Below are 14,594 nucleotides of genomic sequence, written 5' to 3' on the forward strand. Positions count from 1 at the left end.
CAGGCTCTGGCTGCAGGGGTTGAAGACCCGGAGAGCTTAGATCCATACAACAAGCGGCTGTTTTTTAGGGAAAGAAGATGGCTAATGCCGGTGGGGATGCTGCCATCAATAGAGGAACAAGCTCGTCTATAGAGCTTGCACATCGAAGAGATACAAAGTGAGGAAGAAGGAGGTGCATTGAAGAGGATAAAAACAACGGGCTTAGGTCCATCTTCTCCCTCAGTTCTATCTTCTCCCGCTCCTGACTCGTGACTGTCACCACCTGGCATGGCGCTCCCCCGCATTTGAATTTCTCCAAGCCATCTGTTTCTTCTCTTTGCGGATGTGTTGTAAAGACCATGTAATTTTTGAACTCTTAAGAAGCTCCTTCTACCTTGCTTTATGAATTAGTCGTCTATAAGTCCATTGGTGTAACTCTAATAGGCTATTGGCCTTATCCTTTCCTCCCCCATGTCTAGTGTGCTTAAACTAACCCGTTCTTGCCATGTAGTGGGTTTTTTTCATGCCTTGTGTGGACCATATTGATAGTGAGCCGTATGTCTTGGCAAAATATGGACCATGGTTGAACAATATGTGTTGCATTGAAATAAAATAAAATGGTCAGTAGAGTATAATTTAAAATTTTTGTTTTGTATACGTAGAATGCTAACCCACCATGTAATGTGTGATATGTTGCCCACCTCACCCTGTAAGGTAAGCCTTGTTCCTATCCAGCAAGGCTGCTTGAAATGATGTGAGCTTACTTTGGTCCCAAGAATGTTGTTCAACATAGTGGAAAAATTTATCTAGTGATTTCCACACGTTCGCCTTGTGATTTTGGATTGCGCCACCACCAGCATTGTCTTTAACCACTTTATGTAATTGTTTCCATTTGCTCGACATGTTTCTCCTCTCTTCTCTATCTGAATCTTTGAGGCTAAACCCAAGAAACCTTCTAAATTGTCTTTAACCACTTTATGTAATTGTTTCCATTTGCTCGACAGGTTTCTCCTCTCTTCTCTATCTGAATCTTTGAGGCTAAACCCAAGAAACCTTCTGGCCTTTACGCTGCCTATCGATGCTTTCCTAGGTACCTTGTAACAACTTTGAGACATCTTAGGGTCCTCTTCGATTTTGACATTTCCTCCATGCAAACCAATGTCTAAGAGCACTCCCTCTAATGCTATGATCACTCTTTTTGACTCACTCTTTGGCTTTAATGTTCATGCAAAACATATATACAAATGAACCACCTTTTCAATTATTCTACAGAGTGCATGAAGTGTATAGACGTGAACTCTACTTAGAGGAATATTAAGCAGTAGCCTAAAACTTTATCTTGAAGATGTCTATTGGGAGCTCTATTCCATTGCACACTCTGAAGAGATTGTGCATCAGCCATGCAATATAAGCATGGATTTTCCACAGTTGCTCCGTTAAGGTTTCTAGTTTCTGAAAGCTTAAAGATTGTATAAAGCTTAATTCAAATGATATGATTATTGAAAAAGCAATGTAGAATTATCCGACCGTGTCAAATATTGGTATTTTTGAAATCTTAAGCACAAAAAACCTTGGGCTAGAAATTTTCAGAATCAGATTCCGATAAAATCTGGAAAAGTTACGGGCCCTGAAAGGTTACACTAGGAATTCAATTAGTTAAGGAAAATTGGACAGTTTCAATAATTATTATTAACAAAGACTTTCTTATCCTAAGGTTCTAGAAATTACTGATATTTCCAATTTTCATAATTAAAAATCAGTGAAAATAGTAAAAATCGATTCTGGAAGCTGAGGGGGGCTGTGTGGGGTAATGATGAACTCTCCGAGACTAGATTTAGTAGCAGGGGGAATTTTTTGACTTGTTGGGGACTGCTTGAACTACAAGCAACTGCCTTTTACAGCCTGTGAGAGCTTGTGAGTGCCAGAAAACTATAAATAGGACCCCTTGCTTCACAAATTGGACAGACTCGGAGCCTTGACACTCTCGCTCTCATCTAGAGAGAACTCTATGCAGAAATCACTAGAGATTAAGCTCTAGTCAATTAACCTAAACGGTAATTAGTCTAATCCTTCTTAATTAGCATGGCTAGATTAATCTATTTTGTTAATAAATCAAAGATTAGGCCTATGTATACTCATAAACCCTCTCTTAATTAATTATTCTCTACTGATTGTTGTAATTTAGCTTGGTAATGTTAAGCTAATTAATTATCCTTTAATTATCCTTTCATATTAGGGCTGAAATTAGCCACATTAACCATGAATTAATGGGAAATATATTAATTAAGCTTAGATTAAGTTGAGGTAATTATCAGAGATGCATTAGACATTCTTTAAGCTAGGAAAATTATCCTATAATTTTTTGAGTAATTTTCCTAATTAATTAGGCATAATTACACTATTTTTTTGAGAAAATTAAAGAGGAAAATAATCAAATTGATTTCAAATGCTTTGAGTTATTTATAAGTTGGCTAATTAGGTGTTAAGAAACCCATGATAATTAGGAGAATCTCAGATAATGAATTTACCTAATTACTTTAGGAGAAATACTCTATTTTTAGAACTAATTAAATAGATAAAATTAGTAAATTGATTTCAGTGGTTAATTAGGTGTTATGGAATCTGTGATAATTAGAAGAAGCTTAGATGATTAATTTACCTAGTTACTTTAGCAAAAATACTCTGTTTTTTGGACAAATTAAATAGGGGAAATTAGTAAATTGATTTCAAATGCTTTGAGTTATTTATTAGTGGTTAATTAGATGTTCAAAAATTTGTGTAATTAAGATAAGTTCAGATAATTAATTTACCTAATTACTTTAGCAAAAATACTCTATTTTTAGGACTAATTAAATAGGGGAAATTAGTAAATTGATGTTAACTGCTGTGAGTTATTTATCAATGGTCAATTAGGTGTTAGAAAACTCGTGATAATTAGAAGAAGCTTAGATAATTAATTTACCTAATTACTTTAGCAAAAATACTCTATTTTTAGGAGAAATTAAATAGGGGAAATTAGTAAATTGATTTCAAATGCTTTGAGTTATTTATTAGTGGTTAATTATGTGCTAAGGAACCCATGATAATTAGTAAAAGCTTAGATAATTAATTTATCTAATTACTTTAGCAAAAATACTCTATTTTTTGGACAATTTAAATAGGGGAAATTAGCAAATAGATTCAAATTGAATTGAGTTATTTATTAGAGATTAATTAGATGTTAAAAAACCCGTGATAATTAGGACAATCCTAAATGAGTAATCTAGCTAATTACTTTAGCATAAATACTCTATTTTTAGGACAAATTAAATAGGGGAAATTAGCAAATAGATTCAAATGGAGTTGAGTTATTTATCAAAGGTTAATTAGATGTTAGAAAAACCCATGATAATTAAGACAAGCTCAAATAAGTAATCTACCTAATGACTTTAGTAGAAATACTCTATTTTTAGGACAAATTAAATAGGGAAAATTAGCAAATAGATTCAAATTGAATTGAGCTATTTATGAGAGGTTAATTAGACCTTGGGGAACCCGTGATAATTATGTTACCATTAGATACTTAGTTTACCTAATTATCCCAGTAAAATTACATTATTATTAGGGAAAAATAAAAGGGGAAATATAGAAAATTAATCCAAAAACTTTTGATATAAATATCAGAGGTAGAGCACACCTTGAGGATTCCATGATAAATACCCCAATCTCCGTATAAAATAGACAAGGGAAATTAGTAAACGAATTTATCTAATTACCAAATAAATACCTGATGTCCAAAATCACTATTGAAGGGTGGGAAAATTACCTCAGCATAAATTGATGGTATAACAAGTTACTATCAGTAAAATCTTACCTAAATTAGACCATAAGTATAGGAGGGAAAGGTTATAAATCAAATTTATGAAAATTCCTAGAGATAGAACATATTCAATTACAATTTAGGGCGAGTAATCCATTAGCCGATAGAAATTTATAATTTACTAAGGCTAAAATAGAATATAGACTAAGGATAAACCTAGTTAAAGGGCTGCCCAAAATTAAAAGGTAATTATGGAAAATTACTTATAGCATAAATAAGTTACAGGAGGAATATCTCATCAAATTGACTATCAACGATACCTACTTACTCCAAAAACCCTTAATTTTGGGTAAAAAAAGGAAAAAGAAGATTATTCAGTTAAACTTCTAATCGCTTAAGTCTTTTTATAAGGCTGCCGACATGGCTCCAAAGAGAACCAGAGGAAATCCTCTTACCGAGGAAGAGGATGTTAGCAACAAAGGAAACAAGGCCACTAATGACCATGAGGCTGGGCCTAGCCATAGGCTGACGGAGGAAGGTTTACGGGCTCCAGCCCAACAGCATATGGACAATCAGTCCCAGGTGGATTTCTATTTTGTTCAATTAATCTTTTAAAATTCATTTTTAAGTTAGCATTGCATACGTAAGGAGTGAGTACGAATAAGGAAAAGAAATAATTGACCAAAAAACGGAGGGTAACTTCCAATGTGCATTTGTTTATAATGTAGGAAAGAATTGTTTGGGTTAAAACTGGTTGAATTAGGAAAGATATGATTGATCATCCTTAAGACAGCTTGTCTCAAGACACCTCCAACTCCTTAGTATAAATTGATGATAATGATTGGCTTTCTAGCCACGGATAAGTCGGTTACCCCCCATGAACATTGAGTTTCTACTCCGTGTCATGTCTTGATGTTTCTACATAAGTTAGGATACCGTTTTTTAATCCTAGGGGAGCCGCCCGGTTGTATAGGCAACTGGTTTGGTGTATGGGCACCTGGAACCTTGGGTGGGGGTTATCCACTCCGGATTATGAATAAGGAATGGGTGCCGTTTTTCACCCTTAGGTGGTCTTGAGACAAGAAGAGTACTGGTCATGGTTATTATGGACAATGTTTTGATTGACAATACCCTGTCTTAAGTTTAAAGATGTCTGTTTTCTAAAAGAATGCTTTCACTGTTGTCTTCAAGGAATTACTGTGATGGAGCATTAAAAGAAACCATAATTTCAAATGTTAAAACAATGTGATAATAAGATAAATGAATCTTGTGTGAGTGTGGGGTGGTAAGTGGGGATTGACTAAGGTTGTCAATCATGGACGGGTGGACCTGATTAGTCAGGTAACTATCCATCCCTGCGCACTAAAACTTTTAGAATCCTTCTTCACTTGGAAGAGGAGTCCACCAGCGACTGTGCCCTCACATCTGTTAGGGGGAAAAAAACATTGGTTGAGGATACCTTAGCCCAATTGTGGCAGTTATAGGGCCGAAATAGTTTTTCGGACTTTTAATACGTTGTCCCGTTTTCGCTACAAGATAGGACTAGGTCTGCTTCTAAGGCTATAGACCCAAGCCATTGTCAATGGTAAAGGTCTATTCCTTGGATTTTTCTTGTTTAGAGACTCTGATTTTTATCAGACCTAGAGACCTGTCAAGGATCCCATCCCGATCTTGGTATTGATTGGTTGGGGATTTTACAACATACACTTAAGAGTCTTTAAGTCACCTGCCATGTGCCATTCCACTATATAGTTACCAAATCCTTCCACTGAAAGAACGACTCCGTTTCTTTGTTCACTGATGATGGAAGGAGTTTGGGTTTGACTGAAAATCCAATCGAGGATTTCAAAATTTTACTTATCAACCTGCAATGAATAACAAAAACACAAAATCAACAACCAAATAATCAATATTTTTGTTATTATAGAGTGAACTAAGTATACCTGAAATGATCCTAGAGTTAGAATGTTGTTTTTGGATTGCACGCTGAAGTATCGTGGATCCTCTTTCGTTATTGATGGATCCAGAGCTCTATTCATGAGGGTAATGGTGACTCTCTCCAGCTTCTTTTTCTTCAGGACCTCGCACTCGTTGAGCTTCAAAGCAAACTTGAGAACCCCACTGCACTCCTCTCTACTGATCTCAAAGAAGTGAACTGCATACCTTTGCAATGCTTCAAGATCAACAAAGAGGTTGTTGTGCTCGTTAAACTGTATCTCTCTACCGTCCTTGCCTAAGAACGTTGCTTCAATATGGAATGGTGACCCAAGTTTCTCAAACACCTCATTGTTTACGTGCCGACGAGCAACCTTTACATGTGATGGCTTTGGCAGCAATGATCCTCTCTGTAGTTTATTTTGAGACTTTTAGCTAATGCTTTGAAGAGTGCCCTGTATCCTATCTACGAGATGCCACTCTCATCAAATTCCAAAGAGCAATTCGTAGCCTGTTTGGTCGGCAAAGATTGAACACCATTAACTCATCTATTAACCCTTTCATATTACCCATGATATGATATGACCATAGCCTTGATGTTTTCATCTTTGTGTTGTTTTGATATTCTCTTTTGTGTTCTTTCTTTGTGTGTGTGAGTACGAGAGAGAAAGAATGAAGCTTCTTTGATTGCACTTCCTTCCAATCCCTATACTTCATGGCATCTATGGTTTAACTCCTTCATATAGTTTTTGGAGTTCTCTCACAAACTCTCGCAGCCAAAAGCCCGACGCTTTCCTGGCAAGATTGCAAATTTCTTGACATATTTTTGGTGAGCCCGATACGAAACTGCCAGGGTGAGAGTTTTTGGGTAACCATGGGTGATCATGTTGAGCAATAGGGTATGCATTTTGACCCAGCAACAATGCAAATGTTTCAAGCATTTGCAATATTCATGCAACAACAACATGCCACTGAAAGAAGCGAGATTTCAGCAACCAAGGCCATACAAGCAATCGTCAACATAATGGATCAGTTCAATGACAAAGATGTAACCAAGTACTTACGCGAGTATGTGAAGGAGATGGAGCTACATCGGGTGTCAGAAAGTGAGATGATTCAAAGCTTTGAGCTAGTTGTTGCTCCAAAAATTAGGGAACATGTTAGGGCAATTAAAGATGGGCATGGGAGAAATTGGGAAGAACTCAAAGTAGCTTTAAAGGAGGAATATTTCATGGAGGACTCTGAGAGAGTGACCAAAAGTACATTCTTAGAATGGGTAGTCAAGCCAAAGCAAGGACTATCAATAACAGAGCTACTTAGGGAATTTGAGCGGCGCTATGCACAACTCACCAAGACAAAAAGGGCCACACTAGATGCAGAGAAGACAAATCTTTTCTTACAAGCTGTAGGTAAAGAGTTTCAAGAAAATTTGGAACTTCTTCTTGAAGATAAATATGGTGAGCAAGGACTAAAGACCGACTGGAATGAAGTTGAAGGTGATGTCTCATTGCTTGCCAAACGACAAAGAAGAATGGACAAGATGGTAGTAAACACTACAAGTCCTTCAATCTCAAGTTCTGACAAAATGGTAAAGCCTACTTTTATAGCTCCTAAGTTTGACGAGTCTATGCTAGATGAGTTTGTGAAGGGAATGTGTGACTTGAAGGTGAAGCTTGCAAAGCTTGAAGAAAAAGGCCAACCATTAGGGCCACTTCCTAGGCAAAGACAACAGCCCAAAGAAGGGTTTGTGAATAGATGTATTTGGTGTGATAGTACAGACCATGTAAGAAGGGATTGTAATGATTTTAGTGATGCTTTGTCAAAAGATGTTGTCTTTTTTAAGGATGGTAAAATCCACTTAAGAGAGACAGGTCTACCCTTGAGAACTAACTTTGGGAAGGGGGGAATGCAAACCTTAGTTGAAGATAAGGCAACTCACCATGCCAGCTCTTTAGTTGAGGCAGCTACTTATGGAGTAAATATTGAGCATCTTAGTGATGAAGAGGTGAATGACCATCATGGTCAAATTTGGCCAAATGTCATGCAATTAGCTAAAAAGGGAAAGCTTACAAAAGAGATTCTACATGAAGCAGGTGATTGCATACGTCTAAAAACAGGATGGAATGATCCAGTGGACTCATTGTCAGTGCATGCCTACATTACAAAATGCCAACAAAATGAGGCTATTGTAGAAGAGAAGCACAGACGTGAGAATGCTGATGAAGGACCATCAAAAAGAGCTTCTAGAAGTGGGGGAACAAGTGACTCAATACCTTCCCAAACACCCCCGACACAAGGAGCATCTCCACCTGAAGTACTCATGGAGGAGTCTACAACATGAAAAAATAAAGATCCAACAAAAGGTAAGCAAAAGGCCCAACTTATAAACTATAATCTGATATTGAGGTTGCTACAGATTTAAAGAAAGTCTTGGAGAAAAGGATTTTGAATAGCAAGATTGAATTCACTCTGGGAGAAGTCCTTGGCATTGCAAAGCGTGAATTCCACGAGGAGATCATTGACATCATCAAGAGAAAGAGGCAAACTCTTGCTTGTCCACAGGTTGATGGAGAAACCTTGAAGACACAAGGGATGCAGTTGCAAAATAAGGAGGATGATGGAGCTGTGGTAGTGATAGCCGGTTTTCGGAAAATCAAAGAAAAAAAAAAAAAAAAAAACTCATTTCACCCCCCCCCCCCCCCCCCCCCCCCCCCCCCCCCCCCACTCTCAGTACCCCCCCACCGTAACTCATCTCTCCCTTCCCACCCCACGGGCATCAGATAAAACTCTCGCACTCTCTCCCCCCCCCATTTTCTTTACATACCCTCTTCCCCCTCCTTTTCCCCCCCCTGATTTACCCTCCCCGGCCAGGCAAAAATTAAGAAGAAACCCCCCAAACCCTCTCTCGTGCTCCCTCGGTGTAAGACGCGTGGGACCCCCCCCCCCCCCCCCCCCCCCCCCTCTCTTCGGCCCACCAGTATTCCCTCCCCTGACCCCTCCTCCCTCTTCCCCACCCGCTCGCCTCACCCTCCTTTGGCTCATTCCCCCCCCCCCTTCGGCCTCATTCTCCCCCCCCGGCCCGTGGATATATTCCCCCCCCATTGACTTAGTTGTCATTCGTCCTTAAGCCCATGCAAGACACACCACCCTCCCCCTCTCCCTCTCACCCACACAAACCCATGCCCCGCCATACCCCCTCTCTCCCTCACTCTCCCTCACACACTCCCTCTATCCCTTATCCCCTCACCCCTCACCCTCCCCCTCTCCCTCTCACGGCACGGCAGCACGCCAAACTCTCTCTCTCTCTCTCTCTCTTTCTCATCCAGATGCCGCCATCGCGCAAATCTCTCTCTCTCTCTCTCTCTCTCTCTCTCTCTCTCTCTCTCTCTCTCTCTCTCTCTCGCTCTCTCTCTCTCTCTCTCTCTCTCTCTCTCTCTCTTGCCTTGCGGCAGCAGCGCTGTACACACACACACACCCCACAACACACCCTCCCCCCACCTCTCCTCTCTCTCCCATGCGCAGTCCGCAGCATACCCCGCATCTCCACCACACTCTCTCTCGCGCGCAGTCCGCAGCCCACACACCCACACACGCACGCCTTGGGCAGCAGTTGAAACACACACACACACACACACACACACACACACACACACACACACACACACCCCACCACACACCTCCCCCCCCTCTCCTTCCGCCATGCGCAACAGTCCGCCATCCGCCACAGGAAAAAAAAGAAAAAATATATATAAATTATATATATATATATACATTATATAACTCCCCCCCCCTTTCCCGTGTTCCCACGAACGCATGCGCACATACATATACATATACGCACTCACCCGCAAAAAAAAACACACACACATGCTCCCACACTCACATACATACATACGCACATGCATAAACGCTTACGACATCGACAAACGAAAGAAGAAGGATCCAAAGCACGCGCCGCCAACGACAAAAACAAAAAATGCACCGAAGGCATGCCCCGGCCGACTCCGGAAAGAAGTACGCTCGACACCAACGCACCGGCAGCTCGCCATTCGCCGGCAACACGCAACCTCGATGCCATCTCAGTAATTTTAGGTTATTTTACCATTATCTTCAGTTTTCACCCAAGCCATTGTAAATTTCCCTTTTGTAAATATCCTCTCTCTAGGTGAGGGTAACAAAGGCCTACCTAGAGATTCCCATCTTTTAATAACCTCCCCCAAAAACAAAGCAAGGGTCAACCACACCGGGCCCACCACTTGCTTTGTCTCCCCGATTAAGATTACCCTAACCACACTGGGATTACCATAATCCAAGCAGCCAACACCTATAAATTGGCACTGAGAGGTCACTAATGGGGGGGGGGGGGGTGCAACTTATGTGGAACCAAGCATTGGGTAGAGTGTAGTAGGAGGGATTGACACCATCACCATCACCATCACGGGGAGAGGGTTTAGGGTCTGGTGTGTTGGGTTTGCCTTGGAAATTGCACCATGTGAAGGGACTCACACCCATCTCTCGACTCCAATGGTCGATGCACACACGTATGCACGCTCTTGGCAATGAACATTTTCAGTCATTGAATCTCCCTAGAGAACGCACCAAGTAGGTTGCACCATCTCTTTCCCCTACCTCTCTACCACCACTGCATGCCACCTTGTAAATATTGCAGAAATAATTCACCCTCACACCCCTGAGGTTGTTTTCATCAATTGCGAGTGTTCTCTCTCTCTGTGTGTGTGTGTGTGTGTGTGTGTGTGTGTGTGTAGGCTTGCGGTGTTCATATCATCGTAGGCTTTGCGTCTTAGCCGCTCAAAGCTAGGTGGTGCCCCTTGTTCGCTTTACCGTGGCAGGCTCGAGGCGAGCCATTCGGCCCCTGGCATTTTAGAGGCCGTCGAGGTCCGGGGTCCGCTTTGCGTCCGTCATTTGGTGCCCCCACGGAGGAGGGTTTTTCTAAGACCCCTTCGGTTTACAATGCTGAAAGTGACGCCCACTATCAATCATGGACGAGTGGATAAAGGAATTTTCTAACTGGAGGACGGAAGAGGAAGAGACGAAGGAGGCCCTAGCCGCTTTCATTGAGGTGCTGCTGCCAGGCTGTAGTGTCATCAACATTCAAGAGGTAAATTCTCTATCTCGTATCGCTTGTTCTAACTATAAATCGAAAGCATCAGGCAGGAGATTGGTGAGGTGCCATCACTGTTGTCAACCAAGGCACACGGGCAATGAGTGCCAGCAACGAAGGCAACGGAAGGGCTGAAGTCTTCTACATTGACATTCATCGCAAGGAGGTCATTCACGTCAAGGAAGGAGAGTAGACGGTAAGGCCTCTTTTCCCTAAAGAAACAACAGTCAAAGATAAAACCCCGAAGTGGCCTAAAGGGGCTGCTCGAGCCAAGGGCAAGGAGAAGATAGGCTAGCGTGGAAACACATGACCCCGAAGGGAGAAGCATCTGGCCAAGCAAGTGCTTCAAGCTCAGAGAGCCGGGTTGTACCCACTTTGTCAAAGAAGAAGTCATCCGAAGGAAAGCGGCGGAAGATCGCCTACCAATTTTCACGACGCATGCGAGTGCTACCAATCCACTTCGACAATCCAGAAGAAGATGTGGTGAGAAGATTCCCATGTCCTAGAGAGGAGTGGTTCGGCTACTGCTCTCGCTATTTTGGGAAGCGAGTGGAGGACCTTCCTCCCCTCCCTGTACAACTTATCCTGAAGAAGCTCTCTACCACGGGAGAGACCCAATGGGCTGGAGATGAGCTGCAGCTGAATGGAGTAGAATTCATGCAACACGCCGATTACGGAAATTACCTACAATTGCTGTCAGCCAAGAGACTAGGAGTGGTCAGACGCATCGCCATCACCCCGTACGTGCTGAGCAACGAAGGAAGGGTAGAACCCATGAAAGGTGACGACCTCTTGTGGATGTGCCGACTCATCAACACTGGCACGGTAAGAGTGTAAGTAGGTATTTCACCCTTTGTGCATAATGGAAAACGGGCCGACGGCATTCCCGTTCAGATTCCTACAGTATATGCATGTGAACATCTATGTGGATAGGAAAGTCTTCTACCAGCAGAAGATCGTCTACCTATTTGGTGCGGCAGTACTAGGAGAAATACTCAATTCCTCGAACCCTATCATTCTCCCCATACTAGATTACCACCATTCCTTTAATGTCTCTATTTTTATCCTGTTTTAGCCTATCCATTCGCCCCTGTAAGAAACCCCTATGAGCAGTTGCTGTTGATGTTATAAAAAAAAAAAAAAAAGTTTTGTAATTTCCCAAGTCACCACCATGGCAAGTGTTTCTTTCCCCACGTTTTGTGGAAAGAAGGGTGAGGATCTCACCACTGATTTTTTGGATGATTTTGACATTGCGTGTGTCATCTCCAACAAAGATGACGACGCTTCACGACTCAGAATTTTTCCTCTACTGATGAAAGTAGAGGCCAAGTCCTGGTACAATGCATTGCCCCAGGCTACCAAGAATGCATGGGATGTGTTAAGGGTTGCTTTTGTAAAGAGGTTTGGTGGAGGCACAACCTCGGAGAAGCTATGGCAGCTATTGACAGAATTAAAGCAGGCAGGCCTGCTGGAGTACGCCACCTATGAATCAAAGTTTGTGGACCTATGGGAGAGATGGGTTGCCACACTCGAGGAAGGCGAAGGAGCACCTAATTTCCTGAAGAAGGACCGTTTCATTGCTGGTCTGTGGTCGCCGCTTAGAGAGAAGGTGAAGGGAAGGTTTCCTGCAACATATGAGTTGGCAGTCGAAGTAGCCCGCCTTAAAGACAAGAAGCTGCGCATGCAAGCAAGAGTAAATGAGTCAGAGGAAACAAGCTCGGCCCGACCAACCCCAGTGGCTGCAACAACCAACCATAGAGTCCAACCACAGGAGACATCAGAGGAACAACAAGAACTGCTGAGTCGCATCACCACCCAGCTAGAGAGTTTATCTGTGCATCTGGTGCAGCAAGGGCATGCATCAGGCAGAAATCCAGAATAAGGAAGAGGACAACGAAGGCAGAACCCAGAATACCACTGTTACAATTGTGGAGAAGACGGCCATGGAATGTACTACTGCCCACACCCAAGAAGGCAAAATTTTAATAGAGGGGGGAGACAGAATCAGATCTCTCCGCCAAGAGTAAGACCACCACCAAGACAGCCAGGACCAATCCCAGCAATCCGAATCCTGCGAACACCTATACAACAGCAACCACCACCCCAACCTCTCATTCCACCACTACCCCACCACCTGCGGTGAACCAAGCGGTGAGTGTCATTAGCTTAGAGGCTAAAGGGAAGGTGAAGGTAGAAGAGTCAGCTCGAGAGAAGCACAAAGGAAAAGCGAAGGTAGAAGAAGTGGATGTTATGGGAGTGAAACGTGCGAGGCATGAGGAGGCATCTCAAAAGGAAGAGAAGATGAAAGGGAAAGCCGAGTCTAGCAAACAAGCAGCTAAACCGCGGCGGAAGATAGACATAGTGGACTTCTCACTAGGTGAGAAAGCACAACTCTATGACTTAGTCCAGGATGTGTTAATGCAGGGCCTGAAGATAACGTGGCCCTAATTACTCCACCTTGCACCCAGAATGAGGAGGCAATGGATGAAAATGGTAAGTACCAGGAAATCAAGACCACGGATAGCTAGGGCTATCTCTGGGAGGGATCTCGACGACATCTTGCCAACCATGGACGCTCACATCAAAGGGTAGCGGATTTCAAACGTCTACATAGATGGTGGCGCGCAAATATGCATCATGAGTGAAAAGATGATGCACCATCTAGGTCTAGAGGTAAGTAGGCCGGCACCCTGCCGAGCCAAGATGGCAAACAATGTAAGAGTAAAATGCGTAGGCATTGTAAATGTGGTCAAAGTAAAAGCATTCAATACGGAAGTGGAGGTAGACATCTTTGTCATGCCACACAAAGGGGAGGGCTACCCCATCATTCTTGGAAGGCCTTGGCTTATGGCCATGGAAGCAAAAAAAGACTGGAGCACCGGGATGATCCAGATGAAGGATGCTAAAGGGAAGTCCATATTCTACGACATGAGGACTGGGAAGCAACGCAATATGATCTTGGAGGCTTCAGAAGACAAGTCCACCAATGACTCCTCGTCTACCTCAGGAGAAGACACAACCACCATGGACGGGAGTGACAGTAGCATCGAAGTAATGGGAGTCATTCTTAAAGACCCAAACAGATTAACACAATCTGAAGCAACCTCAGCAAACGAAGAGGGACCATCAGGTAAGCAGTCATTGGAGGATGCAGGTAAGCTACAGAAAATGCTCTCAAATGAGTTAACCAATGAAGAGAGGAAGGAGTATGTCTCTATGTTAGGCAACTTCACTACTTTGCTCATTGATGGCTACGATAAGATCACAGGAATTACAGTAGTGCAGCACCACATAAAGCTCAAGGAAGGCAGTAAGCCCGTAGTACAGAAGCTCATAAGACTTGGAGTGATTCAACAAGAGGCATTGCTTAAAGAAGTAAGGAGTTTGCTACAAGCAGGTTTCATCTACCTTGTCGAAGACTCAGAATGGGTCTCCCCAGTAGTAGTCACACCAAAAAAAAATGGTAAATGGAGAGTCTGTGTGGATTACAAACCTCCCAATGCAGCCACGAAGAGGGACCATTTTCCCCTCCCATTCCAGGATGAAATACTCAATGAAGTGGCAGGTCACGAACGCTACACAGTATGCGACGGCTACTCAGGATACTTCCAGATTAGCATTGCGGAGGAGGATCAGAAGAAGACAACCTTCATCACACCCTGGGGATGTTTTGCCTACAGAGTAATGCCATTTGGCCTCACCAACGCCCCAACCACATTTCAACGCTATGTGACCTTTGTTTTCCAACCCTACTTTGGA

Source organism: Adiantum capillus-veneris, chromosome 8 (assembly GCF_014529385.1).
Source record: "Adiantum capillus-veneris isolate H3 chromosome 8, ASM1452938v2, whole genome shotgun sequence".
Classification (NCBI taxonomy): domain Eukaryota; kingdom Viridiplantae; phylum Streptophyta; class Polypodiopsida; order Polypodiales; family Pteridaceae; genus Adiantum; species Adiantum capillus-veneris.